We start from the raw sequence: 25,252 nt of genomic DNA, 5'->3' as shown, positions 1-25,252 counted from the left end.
AGAGTTCAGGAAGTGTTTGGACAATGCTCTCAGGCACATGGTGTAACTCTCGGGGCTGTCCTGGGCAGGGCTAAGGGTTGGTCTTGATAAATCCTTATGGGTCCTTTCCAACTCAAGATATTCAACAATCCTGTGATTCTATGAAATACTGTATTTGAAATCTAACTCTTCAGCAGTGAACATGCTGCTATTAAGTTGGTTTTTAGTCTGTGAGATGGATATCCTTTGGCTAGAAATAACAGTCTATATAAATAAATATGAAAATAAATAACAGTATTTCAGGAAAAAAACACACACCAAAACTTAAATGTTATATAATCACTAAGACTTTAAATGGACAAAACATAATGGTTTTGGGAAGGTAAAATTCAGATCTATGGCAAGTACAACCCTTTTGCAGAAATGACCCACATACTGGTAGGTAGGTGGAGATGTTAAAATCATAATTAGGGCTCCTGGACCCTCTTCTTCAATGAGTTGCGGCATTCTCAAACATATTCCAGATGAAAATTAGGTAATTGAAGGGCTTTGTAATGAATTCCTATACTTGAGTGAATCTCAGCTACAAGGAGTTTTAATTCTCAAATATATAGTCTTTTTCTTGAATACTTCAAAATTATAGCACCAGTAAATCATTATTATTGCCTTCCTAAGCATCAGCTCTGCAAGGTGCTGTGCAAAGTCTCACTTAGGCAGCAAAGCTTTAAAGCATGTGCTTAGCGACATAACACCTTACAGAATAAAGCCTTAAGTGACCTTTTCCCTCTCTGCTTTTAAAGATCATCACCCACTGTGGCTGGTTTCTATTTTGGCAAATAGATGTAGCACGCAAAATGTACTTACTAAGAAACTTCTTTACAACATTCAACATTTTTATTTCCAGTGTAAGCAAACTAAAAGGACAATAGTGAATAGAATAAGGAAAACACTTAGAAGACAGTATCTGTTTTCATTTCAGGCTGTGAATCTGGTTAGGTCTGCTTAAAAGATTTAAAGAAAGGGCAGAAAATCTTTTTTTGAGTTGCAGAAAAGAGTGCATTCAGATTGGCTTTGTTTGCTTTGATGACTGATGTTTCATTTGTACAGGCTCTGCTGTTATTAAGGACTTAAAAACCACTTCTTTGGTTTCGGCCTTTTTTTTTTTTTCATTCATTATGCATATTAAATTAAGATTTTGTTTGGAGAAACAGCATTGTTGACTATGAGCCCCAAGAAAAATTCTTGGAATTACTAGAACTAAGTTCTAATTTCCTCTGTGACCTTGATTACATCTCTGAGTAGGTCTCCATTTTCCAGCTGATAAAATGAGAAAATGTAGTTACACCTACAGGTTCAACAGCAGCAAAAGGAAGAATAGGAGCAGGACCTGGTGATAAAGGTCTTAAAAAAAGGCTGAAGTAGTGAATGTCTTCTTCATCTCTATCTTCATTGGTAAGACTTATTTTCAATAATCCCAGGTGCCTAAGACCCATTGGAAAATCTGAATCAAGGAAGACTTGGTGGAAGAGGACCAAGTTAGGGATGGTTTATATAAACTGGCCAAACCAAAGTCACTGAGACATGATAAGATGCACCATGAGTGCTGAGGGCACAGGAATTTCCTGAATCACAGGAAATTCTGTTTAAATATGAGAAGTAACAATGGGGTGTTTTTTGTTTGGTTGGTTGGTTCTGGGTTTGGGTTTTGTTTTTGTTGTTTTGGGGTTTTTTTTTACAGTAGTGGTGGTTAAAGGCTGGAAAAACTTGCCTAGAAAGGCTGATAATTATCTGTCACTGAAGTTATCTAAACTCATCTGGGCAATCTTCTGTGTCTGAACCTCCTCTTCTCTTGGTGATCTCTAGAGGTGTGGGATAGCCATAGGCTTGCTTTGATTCAGTGTTTATCTTTATTAAAAGGCAAAATGCATGTTGGTATGGGAGACTGATATTTTAAATTCCTAAACCTGGAATTTTTTTTTTTTTATTCCATGAACACATTTGACCTACAATAGGGCAGAGTTTTGCTGACATACGCTGTAGGTATTAATTATTCAGTGATTAAACAGGGTTCTGAAGATATAACTACTATAACTATTAATTATATGCTATCTGTTTCTGAATGTGAGTTTCTATTACTAGTAATAATGTATGGCAAAAGACTTGAAAACTTTCAAGCATACTGTTATTATGCACTTCTCACATATTGTATTATGGAAGCTGTATAAAATAGACAGTGCACCATATTCTACTTTGTTTCATAATCTGAATGAAAAACAACTCTATTACTTAATCATCTCTCCTTTTCTCCTTTAGAAGATGTCATTAACAAATGGTCTTCAACTCCATGAATAAGTAAAATTATATATTCAGAGCGTAAATGTTTTAAAACTCTAAAAATGTATCTAGAATAATTTGGGTCCTCAAGATATGTGGAAAATGAAAACCGCTCCTGGCAAATTAATAATAGCTCTGAATATTCAAATAGCAGAGTGAAAAGTGCTGTTATAATTAGGATTCAATGAATGTAAGTTGCATTTTTAGCTGTTATTCCTAGCTTTTTTTGTTACTTCCTTTAGGAGCATGATTCTGCGTTCTTTTTGTATTTTTCTAATGAATGAGCGCTGCTGTGCCTTTTAATTCAAAGGATACATGCTTTTAACATTAAGATTGACAGCAACTATGCAAAAATTATATTTTTAAAATCTAGTTTATAAAACACTTGCTTTATTCTATCAGCCACTGTTCTTTTTCTTTTCTCTTACAAGGTTTTTCTTATGTTTTGACAGTAAGCATAAATGTAGCTGCAGCCCTATGAACTGATATAGGTATTTTAATTTTTTTTTCTGAGAAATATTAACAGTGAAAGTGCTGCACAAAAGGAATAACTAACAAATTATACTTTATCAACAATATAAGTTATTAAAATAATACAAATTATATTAATTCATGATAATATAGCATTTACAAGAATTTTAAAAATAAAAACCCAGCAATACTAAATACAGAATGGGGTAAATTCCTGTTTAGAATTATGAAAAAAGTAACAGTCATTACTAGCATTCAAAAAGAAAATGCTAATAGAATTTTCTTTTTACTGCTTCCAGTGATATTAATACTTTAGTAGTGGATTTGGGTGCAGTTGTTAGTATATTTGTATAGATAAGTCTGTTAGTTCTAAAAATACTATTACACAGTAATGATACTCTATTGAATATCCTGAAAGACTTAATCACGGTTTTCACATCAAGTTGCTGTGCCAAAACTGTAATTTTCACATTGCAGAAAAGGCCAAGTTGAAATGTCTTTGTCTTTCTGTAACACTGATTGGCATTGTGCACACTTGAAATGTTCAGTGTTCAATTCATGCTTTGTTTCTGAATGGGGTTAATAATTTGAGGCAGCTGATGGTATAACACACTGTCAACAACATCCACAAAAGGAGATCTACACTTCAAGCAGTACCAGATCCTTTTTTCTTGGGACTTTTTTTGTTTGTTTATTTTTTTAAGAAAAAAACAAAATCACCATTGAAGGGTGTGTTTTAGTTTATTTACGGGTGTTGAATGAATTTACATGTAAAAATAATTGTCATGGGTTAAGCTTGGCCCCCCCTGACAGTCGGGGGCTCAGAGGTGATCGGGTACCAGGACAGTGTTCCCTGGAGAGCCAGTCACCACTCGTCTTGTTCGCTTCTGCTCAAAATCATATATACACAGCATCAGAAGCTGTTGGCAGTATCTCTGTTGGTGTCTGCTGTGTGTGGGTGTAGAAGGCCAGGGGATAGCTGGGCTCCTTCCCCCCTCCAGGGGGGAGAGGGGACCCCTGCAGCCTCCCCAACTCTGCCTAGGCCAGAGTTAGAGACAGCACTGGAGTGAGTGTATGTTTGTGAGGGACGCGACTCACAAACAACTGGTAAGCGAGAGAGAGAGAGAGAGGCAGGCCTTGTGGCCAGGCCCTCTTCTTCTTTTCCCCCCTTTGCAGCCAGGTTGCAGAAGGGGGCTGTTTTTCCCTCTCGCTGTTTAGTGGGAGTGGATGCAAGGCTCAGCATTGGAGCAGAGCCAAAGTGGACGGGCTGATAACGAAACAGCTCGGTGCTTGGGAGAAGAATCCCAAGCAAAATTGGAGACGGGCCAAAGGGCTCGGGAGTTGCTGTGCCAAAGTTTGACCTGGGGCAACCGAAAACTGATTTGGAGGATGTTGATAAACTGACTAAACTACAGCAGCCTACGAACCAAGGTATGGGACTGAGAGAGAGAGACCACGCAACAGAGATGACACAGAATCAAGGAGAACGGACTCAAAGCTATCTTCGTGGACTTCATGAAGAAGGAAAAACTGCAGCAAACAGCTGAAGGTTGGTAGGGAAGGGTTCAGGGGCCCCAAACACTCCCATGAGAGAGAAACTGGTTACTTATCAGCCTGAAAAGGCTTTTCCTGGACTAAAGTTAAAAGGAGAAGCTTCAAAGGGACTGATAGAAGTGTAATAATATATATAGTTGCTTTTATTTTGTACAGTATATTTATTTGTGTAAATAAATGTAAATACTTCCCCCTTCCCCTATAGAAGCTTCTGGCCTGAAAGTTTTCTCTTCTCTGTTGGGATAAATTGTGGGAAGGGGTGGGGAAGCCTGGAAATTGGATTTTGGATTTCTCATCTGGCTCAAACTGCCACAATATTTTATTCACTTTTAATAGAAAATTATTTTATGCTCGACGGAAAAATATTGAAAATAATAATGAGTGTTAAATAAAAAGTTTATTGAAGTAGAGGAGCTAAACACATTGAAAAATATTCCTAGCAAATTCATTATCTTTTGAGCAACCTTGAACATAACTCATAACACCCCAGCCATATTCAAGAAGTAGCCCAAAGGTCATTCTTTATAGTCTAACGCACTCTGTTTACAGTTATATGTTAATAATATCTAATCCTTTTCTCTCTGTCTGTCTCTCTCCACGTACTCCTTCTTGTCTTTCTCTGTGTTTCTCTCTGTGCCTCCCCCTGCCCCCTCTATCACATACAATCATCTGTGGATCTGAGAATTTCAACTGGCAAGAAGCCTGAATGTGATTCAGAAACGGAGGGTTTGTCCATGTTGAACTGTTTAGCACAGGGCTCTAAGGAGCCTTTGCATTGCTGGGGAAGTACATTTGCTTTCACCCTTAGCAACACTGCAGGAATTGAAAGCCAGTTTTCACTTATAACTTTCAGATTATTTAAATTAAAATTCACTGTAAAACAGGGAAAGAATTTCCAAATATGCATTGCAGTCCTCACTGAGGTCATCTTAAAACTTCTGTCCGAGAATATGAAAATCCATATGACAACAGTTCAAATCAGGGAAAGCAGAAGAGACTTTTGTCTCTTCAATAGAATCGCATAATCCCAGAACTGCTGAGGTTGGAAGGAAGCTCTGAGATCCCCCTGCTCAAGTAGAGTCACGTAGAGCCTTTTACCCAGGATCATGTCCAGGTGGATTTTGAGTACCTTCAAGGATGGAGACTACACAAGATCTCTGAGCAACCTGTGCTGATGCTCAGTCTCCCTCACTGTGACAAAGAGTTTTCCAGTGTTCAGATGGACCCTGCTGTGTTTCAGATTCATTACCTCTTGTCACTGAGCACCACTGAAAACAGCCTGGCTTTTGTTTTCTTTACACCTTCCCTGGAGGTATTTGTATACATTTGCTAGGGTTGTTCCTACTCAGGGGAAAGCCTTTGCGTGTCTATTCTTTGTACTTCATGATGTCTGTTTATTTTTTATTTATGGAAAACACCAGTATTATTGAACCAACAGTTATATCTATATGTGGATCATTTTAATGAGACTTAGTTTATGTTAAGATATTGACTTTTCTCTGAATAAGAGTCTGAAATACCTTGAGTCTTTTCTATCTTAAATTTACATATGTTCATCATTCCCAAAATACTTTTTGGTTTTTCACTGCAAGTTTTCTAATGACTTGAAGAACCATTGTGTTTGTTGAACATCTGTTAAGGTTATAAACAAATGTGATAGTTATATTGTTACTATTTTTGAGCATTGCTTTGCATATGTTTAAACATCTGTTTAAATAAGAAAAAATAGCCTATTAAAAACCAATAAAAAAGAGTAACTTAAACCAGTGTAAGAAAAGTGCCATAGTATCAATAAGAAAAATCACACTTCACACCACCCTTTAGGCAGCTTCTTTTTTCTTGCAATCCTTTCTAAACTGCAAACTTTGCATCATGTCCAGAAAGTCAACAAATCTTAATTATTGCAAAAAAAGGATGACAAAAAAGTATTTAATGAAAAAATGCATCCAGTTGTAGGATATAACTGTCAATTCTAATTGGGAAATTCCATTCCGGATCATACCATTGTGGGAGTCAGGAAGGTGGAAGCATTCATCTATTTAAAGAAAGGAAGCAGATGTTAAACTTTAGTTTATGATTTTCTAGTATATTTGCTCTAAACTGTATCAATTAGGCACAACTTAGAAACTTCATTTGTCAGAAAAGATAGAAAAAAAGACAGCCTTTGTTTAATTTTTTATCTTGTTATAGCTATTTTATACTTCTTTTGCAGACTATTTTTAATTAAACTTGTGTTCTTTACTTATTAGGAATTTTTAGCAGAATTACAGGAAGTTACTTCCCCAATTTAGTCATTTAATCTCTATCCTCCATTTTACACAAGGCAAACTGCAGTTGGAATGAAATCTCATGGATGAAATGGGAAATGAAGTTCATCTCAATATGATATGTTAGATAAACACAACATATTAGCTGTTGTTAAATCTTTTTTCCTAAGTTTGTATTGTTGTTCAATTCACTGTTCTAGAAGTTTAATTTCAGCAATATTTATTCCTCATTAAACAAGTAACTTGTTCAGAGAAATATTTTCTATTCCATGGGTGTTAAAGTTTTCTTGTATATTTGAAACTATCAAAAAATTATATTGCTTGGGCATACTGTGCTAATGGTTGTTATATTGTAGTGTGATAATATTCTAATGTGGTAGTGAAGCCCCTTAGGAAAGTCTGGGTGGTACTTCTGAGAAATCTGGCATCTGCTGAACAATTTCAGCAAGAGAAAAAGAAGGAAGAAAATGACCTATTAATAGAAGAGTTAAACTGAACAGAAAATAGACCACAAAGGGAGATAAAACAATTACTCATCTGGTCTGAACATCAAAAAACACTATATGGAAAATTCCATTAGGGATAGCAAACTACCTTCACTCAATAAAGATCTTCACAGACATGGAGAGCTGCTGAAAACAAGAGCTGAAGATAAACTGAAGGATCTTTTTGGTTACTGAGTTACAGATCTCAGATCCAACAACAAAAACCTTCAAGTTCAGGTGGGAAAGAAACTAATTGCAAGAAGGTGTAGCTTTAGAGAAGCAAAATTTCAGTTTGTTGCTTCCTTTTTGCTGGAATTAGGTTTCTGTCTATTTTCTCAGTAAAGGACCGAAGGCAACTATATAGTTTGTTTTTCCTTCAGGTTGTTTTTATCTTGGAAATATAAACAGTTGAGAAGAGCAAGTTTCTGAACTGTTTAATTGACATGGAAGTAAAACAATCCATAGATATCTATTTGGAAGCATTTTGATTATAAACATTTTATTTGTTTTAATAAAAAGATTTTTTTTTCAAGAATCTGGTTTTGTGTTGCCCCATGCTATTGCCATTTTTAAAGCTGATAAGTATCATGTGCAAAGTCCAAGAATTCACCCAATGAGATCATATTAATCATTAAACCAGTATGTAACAGTGTTGTTTGACTGAAGTTATTTGTCCCTTCAGATTGCTTTAGAGTGAAAAAAGTGCTATCTGAAGCAGTAGAAAAGTTGAATACAACATTTCAGATGGGGTTTCCTGGAGAGAATAAGCAGTCAAAACTTATTTTGAGTACAGTTATGACCAAATTTTTGTCTGGATCAGAATATCAGGAAAACAGATTTTCTAATGACACTTAAGTTTTTAAAACTTAGATATTTTGGTGTATAAGCTGATTGGGAGGTAATTCTTGATAATAGGCAGAATGCTAATGTCATAGCCATCTTCAGAAATAAGAAGGAAGATCCATAGACCTACAGGTTATTCAGCCTCACACCAGGCTGTAAAGCCCCAGTCCTGAAGCCTCAAACTTTACTGGGAGTCTTACTTTTATTTAACTCTAAGAGTTATGGCTAACGCAAAAACTCTTGCAAAGCCTTTGGTTCCTTGATACCTTGAATAGCAAAAAGAAAACATGCTACAGGCATTTCCCAAGAGATTTAATTTAGTGAGAAAATAAGTGTTTTGGCAAAAGGGTTTACAGGAATAACATATAACCAAGGAAAAGCATTATACTAGAGCACCAGCAAACACCACCCCCATACAACTTAGTGAAATATCACTCGTTGGTGTTAAGTTACCCACAAGAGGAAGAAAAGAGTACAGAAAGAAAAGAGAGAAGAAGAAAGGAGTGAAGAAAGAGAGAAGAGAGAAAAATAGTTACCACTAAGAGGTCACATGTTGGCAGCTTCCAGGAGAGAGGGCTGAACAAGATGGAGGTCCTGTGCATCTGTTTATATGGTTTGGCTCTCTGGCCACTCCTCCCAGGCAGGACATCCGGTTCACTGACCACTCAGTGCCCTCCTAGCTGGAGTGAGGGGTGCTGGAGCCAATCAGAGGCTCCAGGGGACATAGTGTGGGCGGGCTACCAGGCAGACCTTATTGATTGACAGGTGCTTCGTGTGGTTCCCATGCCATGTGCCTTCCAATCCTGGAGGCCTGGTTGGCTGTGGGCCTTACCATGTGGGCACTGATGCTTGAGGCCTGGACCCCCTTCCTCCACACACACACACACACAAACAAGATGATTGATTCAACCTGACAGTCAAATAGTCCAGTGAGATACAAATCCGGAATCTCACACAGGCCTCAAAAAAATTGTGGAGCAAATCCTCCTGAAAAACATTTTGAAGACATCAAAAACAAGGGGAAGAAGCTAGTAGGGATTTACCAAGGACAAATTATACTTATCTGAACCCATTGCCTTCTGGGATGAGATCACTAGTTTGAGTGTTAAAAGGGAAAGAACTGGATCTCATTTACATGTAAGACCTTTGTCATAGTCTCTTAAAATCAAATTGTTGAAATCTAGAGTGGATAGAGGACTGTAACTATTGTTCAATGTTTTGTGTAACATCTGTGACAACAAATAGTGCACTCCAAGCAAGTTTGTGGTCAACATCAGATATGATGTCAATACCAGTTTGGAGGATAGTTAATATGCTGGAAGGCAGGGGTGAATAACCATTTATAGGAGTGTGGAAAAGCTTGAGAAACTGGCAAGCGGGTTCCTTGTGAAATTCTACAAAGGGAAATGCCAAGCCGTGCACGTGTAGATTAATAAATGCCCTCCAGTACAGACTTGGAGTTCATCAGCTGGAATGCAGCTTGACAGAGAAAATTCTGGGTGTCCTGGTTAACAAGAACTAAACAGGAACCAGCACTGCACCTTTCTGACAAATTAACCCTCCACCTCCTGGGCTACTTTAGCAAGGGTGCTAGCCAGGATTCCTAGGGAAGTGATATCCTTTATTCAGAAAGGGTGAAGGTCTACCTGTATTCAGTTCTGGGCTCCCTAGTGCAAAAAATATGTAGACGTACTTGTGTAAGTCCAGTCAAGTGTTACAAAGCTGGTATGGGGATGAAGCACACAGTGAACTAACAAAAGCTGAAGGAACTTAGTTCCTGGGTAAGAGAAAGTTTTGGAAAGATATTATTTTGATCTTCATAACTCAAAAGTGTAAAGAAGACACAGCCAGTCTCTTACACGTATACAGCAAAAGGCCAATGGAAAGGGTCACAAGATGCAAGAAGAAAGTTCTGACTAGATATAGGGAAAAAACTTGCTACTGTCCTGGTTCTGGCCAGGACAGATGTTATTTCTTGCAGGAGCTGTGGGGGAACAAAGCCTGGATCTATATGGGCGTGGCTAGGAGGTTATTCTATAGCACCTCACACCATTGCTGGGGCAGGGGTAAGGGATTCTCTGGCTTCCAAGAAGAAGGGTCTCTGACTTTGGGTCTGTGGTGAGCATTTTTGCGTGTGAATCACTCTTTTGTATAATTTTGGTATTAATATTTTTGCTGTTACTGTTGGTTTATCTCATTGATGTTTCCAGTAAATTGTTCTTATTTCAACCTGTGATCTTCACCTCTTGTGCCTCCAATTCTCAACTCCATCATGCTGTGGTGGGAAGGGGGAGAGGAAAGGGGAGTAAAAAAGTGGCAGTGTTGTTTGGGAGAGTCTCAGCGGGTACACTGAATTGCAGAGTACCATTCCTAATGCACAAGAGCTATATAGTGGAGAAACATAGGGATGGTACTTAGGGAGGTTGTGGAATCTGCATGTAAAGCAGCAGTCCCAAAGCCACGCATTTGGCTGAGTGGTTTACTTTTATTTAGACTCCCAATAATTTGCCCACGCAAAAATTTTGCAGACTCTTAGTTCTTTGGTACCTTGAATAGCATAAAGAGAACATGCTACAAGCACTTACCAAGATAGCTCCTTTTAATTTAGTGAAAAAATAGGTGTTTTGGTAAAAGGTTTTACAGGAGAGCAAACAAATGAGAAGCATTACACAAAGGTATCCAGCAATCAGCAACCATTGGCTTAGTGAAATACAGCCAATCAGTTTTAAGTTACCCACAAGAGAAAGAAAAGAGTAGAGGAAGAAAAGAGAGGAGAAAGAGAGAGAAAAATAATTACCACCAAGAGGTCACAAGGTGGCAGATCCCGGGAGAGAAGGCAGGACAAGATGGAATGCTGTGCCCCTATGTTTATATGGTAGATCTGACACAATAATTAAGCAATCTAGTGATATACCAGTCCAGTCTCTCAACTGCATCATTGGTGGAGATGTAAGAATATCTACTCACTATTTGAGAGAGCCTGAGCCACCTGGTCTGGTTTACCCTGCTGCAGGAAAGGAATCAGACTAGATGACCACCAGAGGTCTCTTCTATCCTGAGCTATTCCATGATTCTATCAACTTAACGTTTGAAGACTAAAGGAAACAGCTGTGTGTCACTGTCCAGGATTATTTCCTAATACAGATCTGTAAGTTTTAGAAAGCTACTGTTTGCCTCAAGCTGCAGGTTAAAAATGAGATTTTGACTATGTCAGCAGTCTCACAGAATATCTGCTACTGTCTCTGCTATACATTTTTTTATTTTGTCTGATTTCGAATCCACCATAACTGTGTTAACTAAAATGTTTGTCAAGCAAATTAAAAAAGAGCCAATCAGACCACTGATTTTGAAGAAGAAAAAGTAGCTTCCTATCTTAGTCACATATCTTGTAATTAAATTATTTAAAGAGAGTTGAGAAATGACTGGTCTTAACTAGACTGATTAATACTGTTTTGGGGATCTGAGAATAATCAAGTGCAGTTTAAAGGTAATTGTAGAATTAGAAATAAAGGTGATAGATACTATTCTATCAGTGCTTTCAAGGTCTCTGAACTCTTTCAAAAAATTATAATGTTTAATGATTAGGGCCCAGCTTTGACATGTTGTGGGGCTTTTGTCTTTTACATTAACCTTTATGGTTTGTAGTAAGTCAAAACACAGTAAGTATTTAGGGCATATGTAACTATTTACCTTACCCTCATTTGGTTTTGGTTCTATATATGAAGTACAACTCTAAATTCACTGGCACCCAGGAAAAAAAAAAGTGCAATAATATTTTAATTTTATTATAACTGTCAGATTATTATAATAAAAAGTAAGAATATTTGATTTCTAAAATTTCACTTCTTAATTAGCCTTTTTAGTGACAACTGCTCTAACTATGCCACTCATATTTGATATAATTAGATATACATACCATTTTCTTCAGAGTCAAACAAAATGCTCCTGATATTTTTTTCATACATGGCTTTTCAAAAGTGGCTTTAATGCCATAGAGAATATTGAAACTACTAAAGATGTTGATCCTATTGAAACAATTTTAATGATCTGCATGTTACTGTTATGGGTAATTTAAATGATCCAAGTGAATAAAGTGAATAAAAAAATAATAAAAAATTAATTAGTCGAACTTTTTTGAATGTTGATTTTTGTAAGACTATGATATCTCACTACCTTCTCAATCTAAATTACTCTTATTTTGTCTTATTTCATATATTCATGAGGGAATGGTAGGAAATCCCATTTAAATTAATCTTCAGTAATTTTTAATTCTGCCTTACTGTCACACTATTGACTTTCATATATCTTATTCGTCACTAAATAATTTCTGTATTTGAAAAAAGTAAATACAATAGCAAACACTTTATTAGCTACTGCTCCATTTCTTAATTTTCATCCCTGCTATAGAAAAAAAAATAGCAAATACAGTCTAGTTTGTTGTAGAATTATGAGGAACTGGAGTTTAGCTCGTGAAATACTGCTATTAGAAATAAGGCTGGCTTTTTGGCTTTGGAAAAAGCCATAGGACATTACTTAATATGATGTTGAGTTCAGGGGTTTTAGTTTTCTAAAACAAAAAGTAATTTTATCAGTATCAAATCTGTATGCTCAGATTTTTTTGCTAGTCCATAGTTCCACAGAAGTTAATGAGAATCCATGCTATTAGCAGAACACGCAAGCTTAGGTAGCTTGACTGCAGTACCAGGATAAAATTAATTTTGGACCTGTACAGAGAAATATGTAACTTCTGTATCCACTCGAAAATGTTGCATATGATAATTTCAAGTGAGTGTAGTTGTTTAAAACTGAGTCTTCTTAACCAGTTATGAAGAGGTACTTAGATTTCACAACCTTAATTTGCCTGGTTTATTCTGTATTTGAAATTCTATTGAAAATATTCAGCTAAAGCTTTCTTTTCTTCTATCCATGATTTTTCCAAGGATCTTTTCATGATGTGGTGAACTTCAATATCAATATTCAAGATCCACACTGTGTTTCACAAATAGACCTTTTAAAAGAATTTATAGCAGTCTTTATTAGTTGTAGTGCTTCTAGATTTTTTTTCTTTGTTTTTGTCTTGTTTCAGATTTTTTTGTGTTGGTGTTTTGTTTGGGGGGGGTTTGTTTGTTTGTTTATGGGGTTTTATTTGTTTGTTTGTTTGTCTTTCTGTTGTGAAATAACACACAGAGTCTGAAAGAGCTGACAGAGATTATCCTAGATAATGGCATTTTGGTTTACACATCAACAGGTGTTTTATAGACAACAATCACATATGTTTTGGTAGATAAACTTCAGTTTTGCCGAAGCAGGCTTGACCTTTTAAAAGAGGATCCAGTTCAATGTATGCAATATGTTTCACAGTAGCAATTTTAAAACAAAATCTTCTGATAATGTCTGTGGGATTTATGTCTAACAGGGTCCATCAAGAAAAATTTGAATTCCTGAATGCACTTGATGTTTATCGAATGACTGTAGTTACTAGGTCAGCTTCGGAGAGCATCCAGATTTCTCTACTCAGAGATAGGGAAGTTCTGGCTCAAGATGTGTGCTGGAAAGACGGGAAAATAGCAAATATGATAAGACTGTCCTTTCCCTTGCACTGGACCCAGAGGAGTGATTTATCCTGTCTGACATTCCCCAAAAGTAGTTTAGAAAGGACTAAAATTGTTAGTCTCAATATGCAGGTGTCAATTACATCTAGTTTGTTTGGAGTTTTCTTGAAGAGTTTGCTAATGAGCAACTCTAGGGCAAGGGGTGTAACTGAGAGTGAAGGAGTCAAAATATAGGACTGAGAAACTATGATGCAAGCAAGGACTAGTCTAGAGACCAGGAAGGAGGCTGGAAAATTCTCTGCACACTTGATAAATGACCTCATTCATTTCAGTGATGCTTATGAATCACAGAAGAAGACAACCAACTGAAAAAAAATAGAGTTCTACATCACAGTAAGGTGCCAGATGAGGTTTAGAGTGAGATACAAAGCCTGCTCATGAGATGATGATGAGTTATCTCAACATATCTATTCAGAAGTTACATATCTATTCACAATTTGTAGCACAGTAAAGTTTCTGGTTATTACTTTACAGAACTGTACAATTTTATATTTAAAAACTATTCTGTGATTTTCTACTTTTTCACATTCTGTGGAATTACTTATTTAGTGAAATTAGATTATATTTTCAATAGTTAGGTCATTTAATGCATCTAACTATCTTTTTTTAATATAAATTTTTTCAAAGAAAACTGTGTGGTGTAGAGATACAGGGTAACTTTTCCCAGAGATTAGGTATGTATCCTCAAAGTAATATACTGAATTGATTTAGTCTCTGCTTGATAGATGAGAAGTTAGGTTATTCACCACGAGTGATGTCATAGTTTCAACACTCAAACTCAGCAATTTACTGAGGCTGTCATGCACAATGAATCCTGCAGTAACATTTCCTCTTTACTTACACCACACTGGTGATGGGCTGATGGACTAGATGCAGTGATTAACGATCCAGAGATAAGGCACCAAGATTTTAATGGAAACCAAATTTTTAAATGCTTGAGCTTGCAGAACAATTTTTTTTTTCCTCCAAATCTCATAAAAAGGAAACTCAGTACCAGAGAGTTACTTTCACCAGGAATCCTCATTTGCCACAGCAATTCATTAAAATGTGATAAAATGTCATTGTGCAACTAGCATATAGGTAGCTGGTATTTATTTAGGGAAGTCTTGGATATTCTTACACAGCAGGTTTTATTGGTAAAATATGATCCTACCTTTCTTTTCTGTGGCATCTGAAACAGATATTTCTTTTCTGAAGAGATCAAATGAAAAAGACTTCCTAGTTCAGTGAAACAAATCTGTCAGGCTTTTTTACTTGTTGCTTTTCACAAGCCAACTGTAAGTTATCAAAGGTTTTTAGTACCACAGGCTTTTAACTGTATGAAAAATTCAGCATTTTATGGTCACATAATAGAACTAACAATAACCTTCTCTACAAACAGCATACCTCCTTATAGAAGACGTGACTGTGTGACCCGAAGTAATTTATATTCTGTAAATATAATCATATACCCATTTATCTTGTATCTGCAGTCAAAGTAGCAGAGAAATGCTGAAAGGATTGAAAGCAAATTCCTCTTCGTATGAAAAAAAACATCAGGAAGGCAGTTAGCTCAAGCCACTTTGCCACCAGAACTGTTGCATATTAAATGAAAGGCCTTTTAGTGCTCTTTTTTAGCAATGATTGTATCAAAAGGCAGTATTGTCAACTATCCAATTCTAGAATGCCTAAACCCCACATTTTTTAAAACAGCTAATATGTTTATAACCTGAATTTCTGTTGCCATAGCAATAGGACATTAAATTTTCATGGAAAATGACTTGACATCTCTTCCCAGTACTCAACAACGGTTTATGAAACAATATCTTGTTACTGCCATGCCTTGTACAGCCTCTGTTGAAGTACATACTGACAGTGAACGAGGGAACAGTGCATGACCTCTCTCTTACTGTTTGAGAAAGTATATACAGTTTCACTCCAAACTTCATATCAGTAGGAGAGAAAGCTGTTAGGAAGTTGTTAGATTTATGCAGTTATTGATGGAAGAAGCAAGAGTGAGGAAAGCATTCTTGGCTACTTTTACAAGCACCCATAACCTTAGTGGAGGTGAACCTTGCACCTCCTCCAAGTGCACATTCATAACACTAGGCACTATATACAGTTTCATTGAAAGTATGTCCTATTAGTCTATAAAAATACAGCCAATTGACACACCTCAAGTGTCTCCATATACTGTTACTGAAATACTTTTGTTCTGGTAGTTAATGAGCAGTAATGTCTAAATCTGTATTTGATTTCCAAAAACACTCTTTCTTTTTTTCCTAGCTATCCTAGTAAGATGCCCTAAATCTATTTGAGATGCTATGAATCTGATTATAACATCAAAATTATTTCTCTGACAGCTTATGAAATTATGTTTAAAGAAAACTTTACTGTAATTACTGTTCACACGTTTGGCGCAAAGCACATCTGCAGAAAACTTATAAGAGGATAATCAAGGAAACAAAAAAAAGGAAAAGAAAATGCAGTCAGTCACAGTCAGTTGCTTGATAAATCACTTTACAAGTAATGCATACAGTGTTTTAATTTGGAATTTTTAAGCATATGCTGTCATTTGAAATTTGTTACTGTTTGCGCACAGCATAAATCGGTTTGGCAGAAAAGTTGTAACTGTCCCCTTTAGGCACTCTGGAAATGAACATTTTGAGCCAAGTCTACTTTATTTGATGTGTTGAATTGCAGTGGAATATAATATATAGTGTCATTTTATTTCAATTACCTAGACGGATACTATACAGAAAATACTGTGTGTTATCTTCCCTGAAGGACAAAAATAATTTCTTAAACACTCTTCTCCCTTTCTGACTTTGCAGTTCAGTGTTCATTGTCATATGATTTTTGGATAGTGTAACATACTAACAAAAATTTTGCTGTTAGATTTTCTCCAAGGATTAATGGAATCCATTCTCAGCTAATATTTAAATCTGTCTTGGAAAATCATAGAATGGTCAGGGCTGCAAGGGAACTCAAAGATTACCCAGCTCCAAAAACCTGTGGATAGAGACACCTTTCAGTAGACCAGACTGCTCAAAGACCCATCCAACCTGGCCTTGAACACTTTCCAGGGATGGGGCATCCACAGCTTCTCTAGGCAACCTGTTCCAGTGTCTCACTACTCTCATAGTGAAGAATTTTTTCCTAATATCTAATCTAAAACTACTATCTTTCAGTTTAAAGTCCTATCACTGATAAAGAAAGCCTCCCTGTCTTTCCTGGTGGAATCCATAGAGTCATCCCTTTTCCATGCTAAACAACTCCAATTCTTTCAGCCTGTCCTCACAGGAAAGGTGCTTCAGACCCCTGATCATCTGTGTGGCCCTTCTCTGGACCCATTTGAGCAGGTCCATATATCTTTTATGTTGGAGGCACCAGAGCAGGATGCAGTACTGCAGGTGCAATGTCATGAGAGCAGGGAGGCAGAACCACCTCTCTCGATCTGCTGGTCACACTGCTTTTGATACAGCACAGGATATGGTTGGCTTTCTGGGCTGCAAGTGCACATTGCTGGGTCATATTCAGTTTTTCATCCACCAGTAGCCCCAAGCACATCTTTTCAGGCCTCCTGTCTATCCACCCACGGCCCAGTCTGTATCCATGTTTGGGATTACCTAAATATAAGGTGCAGGACCTTATATTTTGCTCTGAAGAACTTTGTAAGGTTAGCACAGGCCCGCTTCTCAAGCCTGTCAAAGTCCCTCTGGATGGATCACTTTCCTTTACAATATCAACCACACCACTCAACTTTATGTCATCCACAAACTTGTTGAGTGTGCACTTAATCCCACTCTCCATGTTCCTAACAAAGATGTTAAATTGTGGTGGTCCCAGTACAGACTGCTGAATGGTACCACTTCTCAAATGTCTCCACCCACATATCAAGCTATTGACCAAACTCATTAAGTGTGACCATGCAGCCAATTCCTTACCCACTGAGTGATCCACCTGTCAATTTATTGACAATTAATTATGTGGGACAGTATCAAATCAGTTAATAATGAAAATTCTTCCTCAGAAGATTAATAAATTGAACTGTTCAATATTTGCCCCTAAATATGCAATGGCATATAGCCCCTTTGACAGAATATGTAAGACAGTGATGTATTGCTGTGCATTTCCCATATTTTTTGAGTGGATGTGGAGAAAGACAGTAGGTATAAAACTTCCAGATACCAAAATTTTCAATTGTGTGCAGCACACTGATATGAACACTTTTATTTCAGGGAAAAAACCACATATTTAGTAAGGAAAACAATGTGGATGTTTAACATACATTACTTAAAGAGAAACAAGACACGTATGCATCAAGCCCGAAACCAGTGAAAGGCTCTCTTCATAAAACGGTACTCCACTTATCAGATTTCAAATTTACTTACCTGTATGCTGGAGTGGTCTGATGATATGCTTTTGACAAAGCATGTATGCATCCACTGATGTTGAATCTGCCTAAAAATTTTCTATGTTTAATGGAACTCCAGAATCTCACTGAAATATGATTTTATGTTAAACTCAGAACTTTTATGTCTTCAATATAAAACCAGTTTGTTTCCTTGTTATGTTCCAATGGTATGCTTTAGAATTCTTTGAAATTACAACTCAAAGTAAATCTGTCTCCTTCATTCCTCATACCTATTCCCCAGCTGAAATATGCATATCTTCTAATAGTAAGAGAGGACTAGTTTATCACATGACTAAAATGGAGAAAAAACAATTGTTTTTAAAATATGTTGCAAACATATACTGTATGCATGCCATTGGTAATATGTTTCATTCAAAAAACAATAAAGGGATGGAGGAGCAAAAATAAATCTTTTACCCTTTAATTTAAGAAGGGAACTAAACATTGGTTGCCACTGATCCGAATTTGTATTTAAAACAGCCTGTGCCAAATAGGTAGCTTTTTTTTTCTTCTAGTTGTTACAGGCACTGTCATTTGCTAGGTTGTAGAGAAAGATTAAATTCTTCTCTCCAAAAATCTGAGTGGACTTGCACCTCAGTTACTTTTTGATCTTTAGAGTGCAGTGCTGTCTCCAGGGGTTTCTAGGATACAAAGACAGATTGAACAGTGTTCCATGTATTCATCTCAATATCCTGTTTGCAGATAGAGAACTGTCAGAGTGTGTGTGAGAACTCATCCACAGGACAGTAAAAGCATCGGATCAAGGTCTTTATGTAAAGTTTGTAATATCACTTTGTGTTGTGATAAATGAAATTATTCTTTGTGCTTATAAATATATACCATAGTTTCTATTTAATGAGGATTCACTTCTACTTCTCTTGATAGGCCTCATAAATTAAGCCTTAATTTCAGTTTCCTTTGAAAAGATCTTTTTCCTTTCATTTTTATGTGAATTGATTAGAAGGAGACCTTCAGGGTAGCATAGAGGAAAATGCGATAAAACTTCTTGCCATCTGAGGAATATGAGTTATATTCAGTTATAGTTAACAGATTCTCTCTCTCATATCTTATCCTAAGATAATATTCCTTTTGGCATCCTTAAGAGGAGGAAAGCTTAATGTGTAACCAATGCTATTACTACTTGTCGCTGTTGATTTTTTTTGCTTAGCTTTTGGTACATAGCAGAGTCTAAAACCCAAGAAAAATAAACCCAGCCAAAAATCAACAATCCTAAAGTACAATCTGAAGTCTTGGGCTATGGCAGTACATTGCAGTTAACTCATGTTACTTTTAACAAATGTGTCCAGGAATCAAAATGCAATAAACAAAATTTTAAATATCAATCATATCTTTCTTTGATTTATTTATTGAAATTATGTGAGAAGTTGTCTTTGAGAGAAGATATAGTTTTAGCTTAAACAATTTAAAATACAGTGACTTTCTTTAGTTCCAGAAAGCTTTCAAGGTATCCTCACTGGAGTGAAGAATTGGATATAAGTGTTACAAGTATGGTAAAAAAGAAGCCTTATTGAAGAAACATAATTATTGCTGAAATTTCTTTTTATTTATGCATGTAAGATCAACAGAAAAATATTTATTCTCAATTCTGAAATACTTACTTGGTTAAAATTTTGAAAATGTTTTAGTTATTTTGCCCTGCACCTATAAATGTAGATTTTTCTTTCTTGGCTGACAAATAAATAGCAATGATGTAAGAGCTGTGCTCATGAAGGAAATGTCACCAAATATTTCTAAAGTATGTTAACCTAAACTTCTGTGCTGTACTGCAGGAAAGAATATGGTAGGAAGTTATATTCATTTTATTCTTATCGAATTAGGTCAACTTATTTTCCCATTTTCATTATAGATCTCAGATGAGCTTCTCTGTTAAACACTTCTACATAGGTTTAACAGAGAAACTGTTAGAAAGAAATATTAGCTGGCAATATTTCTGTTCTGTAGGAAATTATAAGATATTAATAAGAAATCAACTATTCTTCTGCTTTTCAAATTGTTTTCTCATCTCATAAGTGATTGACCACCAGAAATGCTCATGGTTAGAATCTGACTTTGAAGAGTAGGTAAACTGCATATTTTCCTGAGAAGTCTTTTAATACCTTAAGAACTTAGACTAAATTTTAATGATTATGTACAATTATACAGCACTTCTTAGTTCTCTTAGTATAAGTGGAATTGCTCCAACAGCACATGATTATAAATAAATGTCAATGTGTCCAAGTGTTATATGAATTAAACATGAATGAAAAAATCTTGTGTGCTCAGCAAGTTCTTATCTAGGCTTTTGAGAAGTCTCAATATCATTTCTGTAGAATATGAGAGCAATATTTTCTTTTATATATGTCTGTGTATTTCAGAGAATGTTGTCTGTAGAAAGGCAAAACTGAATTCTGTAACTGCATTTCTTTGACCACTTTTTCTTTACTGGCTTTTTTGCTTTGTTTTAGTTAATGTTAGTGTGCCTAAGGGGAATTACTATAGATGGGATCTGTTTGAAGTTGTTGTGAACATGTGACCTTGACAAGTATAATGTCTAGTGAGAAAAGTTTAAAATACCGTGCTTTGAACTGTTTAAACAAAACTTTTATTGTGGAAAACCTCTTTATTGTTGGCTCTTGGTGATGTGAAGGTTTTCAGGGAATGACACTAAGGATCATGCCAGATTTTACTATGCCAGGCTTCATAGAATCAGTTTAATGCCCCAAAGACCAAAACTACTGGTATGAAGGTCATGAAACATTGACATTTGCTCTTTAGCATTGCATTTTGAAGGGTGAAAAAGACAGTATTAAGTGTGGCTGAGCGTCTTTATTCTGTTGTGGTCCTGAAGCAGTGAGATGAGAGAATGGTGTTATTAAATGCATGTAGTAGAAGATAACATGATTTAGGTGTAGTAACTCTTACAGTAATTAAGACAGAACCTCAAGTGTAAGTTGTTTTTGCTTTAGTTGTGTGATTATAGAAAGCTTTAGAAAAAGTCTTTTTTTCCCCTGTTGAATAGAGAAAAAATGACAAATAAGCAAATGTTATTGAGATTCTCTCATTTCCATTTATATATCCATTTTGTATATATTCCATTTTTTTACATCATTTGTATGAGAAGTTCCTTGTGGTTTAGAAATTTGTGCTAATTTCTAAATGTGTATATTTAGAAGAAGTGTAGACTTCTCTGGATCTAATACTTGAGACTAAATGTACTATCCTAAATTTAAATTTAGAGCAGAATTAGACTATTTGTTTTAGTCTAGTTTAGTTTAGTTTAGTTTGAAGAATAAGAGGAATAAAACAGGACATTGTGGATTAGTGTACAAGAAAAGTTTATTTATCTATATAAAATTATGGGGTGATTGAGAAAGAACAGTGATCCTTGTGAATCCGATTAACTTCACTGTCTGACTTCCCAAGAACTTTATCTTATGTCACAATCTTCAGTTACTACAGGTAACAGTGACTTAGATTAAGCAACATTTTGCAGAATAAGCTTCTTGTTATTCATGTAATAAGAGCCAGAGTAAAGGCAAAGGAGGAAACTTTTATTTCTAAAAGCTTCTCTTTAGCAGGCTGAGCTGCACAACTGAGGTTATCAATTACTTTACAATAGTGGTAGTAAATGAGCATTCTAATACTTAAAAATTATTTATATTGTACGTAACAAAACATGGTATTATATTTGAATGTAATGATACCAGCAATTAGTAAACAATATGCACCTCAGCCTTAGCAGGAAGTTTCTACTCCTGACAGTGATGAAAAACCAAAAATAACAGCAATGATAGCAAAACCCCAAACATATATACTGGACTCTGGTGGGGTTTTTTTGGTCTGGTTTGGTTTGGTTTTTTTTATCCTTTCTGAAAGTGTCATGTATAATCACTAGCTTTGAAAAAACTAGTAAGAGAAATTCTTTATCTGCTAGATAAAATATGGGCCCCTCAGTCAGATCACAAACAATACATCAATGACTACTGAGCAGTCAGCACTGTTGAAAAATATATTAATTAAAAAGACAATTTAGTTTTCTGATATTCAGAAAAAAGTGTATATACAAAAGTGAAATGTTACAGAACTTATTTGACAAAAGCTTGATCCAAAAGCTTGATCCAAGTTGGTGAAAATCATTCTCTTTAGTAGTGTTTACAACAAAATTGCTGTTCACAAATGTAAACCATGGAAAACTGAAAAGCTATTTTATAAATTATGTAACTACTGCTCAGTTTAGTTTGCGATATACTCTTTTTTTATTATAAGACATAATGTATTTAATGTGTACAGTAACAAAAATCACCTGTTTGATTTTGTCTGAAAGCACACAGCAAGGTGCATGTAAATTCTACTGTTACCATGAGATGCTGTTTAACTTCAAGGTAGTCCTTATACCAGTTCACAGATAGCAGAGAAAGGGGAAATGATGCATGAACTCCAACTTCATGACAGCTTTCCAGCATTTTGATATTAATCCAGTTCTGCTAAAACATTATTTTCTTAATTATAGAAGTATACCAATGGATTTGACCAGAACAAACGAATTTCTTCAATGCATTTCAGCATATTTTCATATAGTAAAATTATGTATTCATAATAAATGCCTGTATGATCAAAATCTTAATTTTAACTCAAAATTCATTTTTTCATTTGAGTTAGATGTTTTTAAAAGCTTTTTGATTTCCATGGAATATCTTTTTTCAGAAATTACTCCTTATTACTAACCGACAAACAAGTGCCACTGGTTTCCTTCATTTGAGGTTTGCCTGTGAAAGGCAACTTTTAAACGTATCTAAAGTCCGGTGTTTTATGTTGAATAGCAATGATCAGTGCTGCATTGTAACTATATCAATTCCATAAATGTGCTACATGCATAATTCTATTTTGTGAAATTCTCATTTGTATATGCTATGTATCAGATTATCTATTCATGAGAGAAGTTCTTTATGGCCTTTTTGTCTCCTCCAAGAACAAACTTCTGAGGCTATGCTGCTTGCATTGCTTGCGAATCTTGAAATTGAGTACCTGTAGAAGATAAAGAGTAGTCTGACTGAAATTCAGACTTATCAAGCCTATATTCCTTATGACATAGCAATAGGAAGCAAGCCTAACAATTCATACCACTTCTAATTTTTCTTTTTTTTTAACCGCTCTGTGATTTAATGGCTGATATTAGAAAATGAGAATTTAAAGCTCCTTGTTATCATTTCGTTTTTACATTTACTCTAGTGTAAGCAATACAGTAGAAATTGTATTGTCAGAAGGATAAAGAAGAAATAATTTCTTTGCTAACTTTGTTAGTGGTTAATTTCTGTGTAGTTTCTGGTAGAATTATTGTTGGTTACTGCTACAATTGCAAGGAGAGGATGTTATCTCATAAATGGGAATTTTGTGTTCCTCCACCTAGCAAGGAATTTGAAGTTTCATTTTCATTTCAGTATATAAATGGGTATTATGTTGTGGCGTACTGTATTGCAATATTGCATACTATGCTGTAAAATTTGGATATGCTATATTCATAGTCTACTAAATTAGATTTTTATAGCATTAAGAATACAAGAAGGTGTTCATGATTATTAATATGTTCAAATGTATAATACCCACATACTGTTGTTTTTTTTCCTGTTCTGTCTCAGAACTAGCACAGAATGTACAGAATTTAATTGCAAATAAATTCTTTTAGGTTGGAATAGAAGCTTTCAATACCTCTAAACTGTTTTGGATAGAATGGATTTCTGGTGGTTCTCACGGCTGAAACATAATTAGGAATGCTAATTATTCAGAAATACTCCTACATTCAGAACCATAGCACTTGAGAAGAGATACTTGCCTTTTCTTAGAATGGGCAAAGCCTATGGTATTTCAACGACTGAAATAGCCTTAATGCTTTGTTAAACAGGATTCTAGTGACTGTAACTGCAATTATGTGTAGGGAAAATACTTCAGAGAAATATTTCCACAGTGAATGGAAATGCTGGGTTAACATCTTGCACACAACCTGTTCTCAGATAACTAAATTGAACTAAATTACTTTCTCCTTATAAAACAGAAGTTCATGAAATCAGTTTATTCATTCAAAATTTTGCGTATGAATTATGTTAAACATATACATAATCCCACCACAGATTTCTTCATTGTCTTCTAACTGCTGGAGAACTGGAGAAAAACAAAACAATACAAAACCACTCTTTTGTTGGGTTTTTTCCTAGAACATAACTTATTGGAGGATAAATGGAAAGAACACAGACATTATATGCCATTAACATAAAAAGGTATGGCTTTTGAGAGAGAAACTCTTTGAATCCATGCTTCTGAGATGTAATTGTGTTAAGATTCCAATTCAGTGATACTTCTTTTTTAAAAATGAAAGTCTACTCAGATACTTCACTGTCTTTTGGAAATAAACTTCCTAGTTCTAAGTTATAATTTTGTTGAAAATCTAAAACATTTTTTTTCTTTATTAGACTTGCAGAAATAGAAGAGTATTAACAACCTTTGGTGTGTGAAGGACAAAGACGTGTCTAGCATTTCCCACTCTTTTGTCTTCTAGATTACACAAAATTGGTTTCTTCTGGCTATTCTAATAGGCTAGGCATTCCATACCCTCCTATCATTCAGCCATGCTCCATATCTTTAAAAAATGGTATGGAAAAATCTCATGATTTTTATTTTTTTTTTTTTTTTTCAGTGCAGAATGACATAGAGTAGCTATTGTCTGTTTTTCACATAGAGGGCATTTACTAGAAGACACTGCCAGAAAATTATTTGAGATTTTGGAGTAGTAAGGTAATTAGACTGTGATCCACTATAGCAAAAGGGTTTGGTAGATCTTCTGTGTAATGGGTGGTCTTCCATTTTGCTTACAATTTCTTCTTGCTAAATTTATTTTTCTCTTTTAAAGTTTTCTTACCTTATCTATCTGATCTTAACAGTTTGAACTATATAAACAAGCATTATGTTGTGCAATTGGAACTTTTTGGTTTTTGATTTTGTGGGTATGGTAAGGTTAAAATACCACTAGATTGTTCATATAAACCACCCAGAATCCCAGGAAAAACTTTGATTGTCTATGCCCTCCTGAAACAACAGATATTTTAAGTTTTTGGAGCAGACACAACTGAAGACCATGGCCATGCACAAAGGTAGCTGAGAAACAGAAAAGCTGCAAAATGCAGGCACAGGGTTTTAATTTTTTAATGGGTCATACAATGAAGCGTTCACCAAAAAAATTATTATTTTATTAAATTTTAAAATTATTTCTCCCTCTCTCTACTCCTCTCTCTACTGTCTAAATACTGTAGACATCATATC

The 25,252-nt window shown here is 35.4% G+C and overlaps 1 protein-coding gene and 1 long non-coding RNA gene across 31 annotated transcripts in view; one reads left to right on the top strand and one right to left on the bottom strand.

Moving 5' to 3' along the window:
- Positions 1 to 25,252, top strand: part of PTPRD (protein tyrosine phosphatase receptor type D) — a 1,159,674-nt gene that overhangs the window by 87,846 nt on the left and 1,046,576 nt on the right. The gene's annotated exons all lie outside the window — the stretch shown is intronic.
- On the bottom strand, positions 6,158 to 8,720 carry LOC135406572 (uncharacterized). Its single transcript, XR_010426345.1, has 2 exons — positions 8,470 to 8,720; positions 6,158 to 6,373 (listed from the first exon to the last, which is right to left on the bottom strand). It is a non-coding gene; the product is annotated as an uncharacterized LOC135406572 (long non-coding RNA).

This window comes from Pseudopipra pipra, chromosome Z (genome assembly GCF_036250125.1).
Source record: "Pseudopipra pipra isolate bDixPip1 chromosome Z, bDixPip1.hap1, whole genome shotgun sequence".
NCBI lineage: Eukaryota > Metazoa > Chordata > Aves > Passeriformes > Pipridae > Pseudopipra > Pseudopipra pipra.
This window is presented reverse-complemented; position numbering and strand designations above follow the sequence as displayed.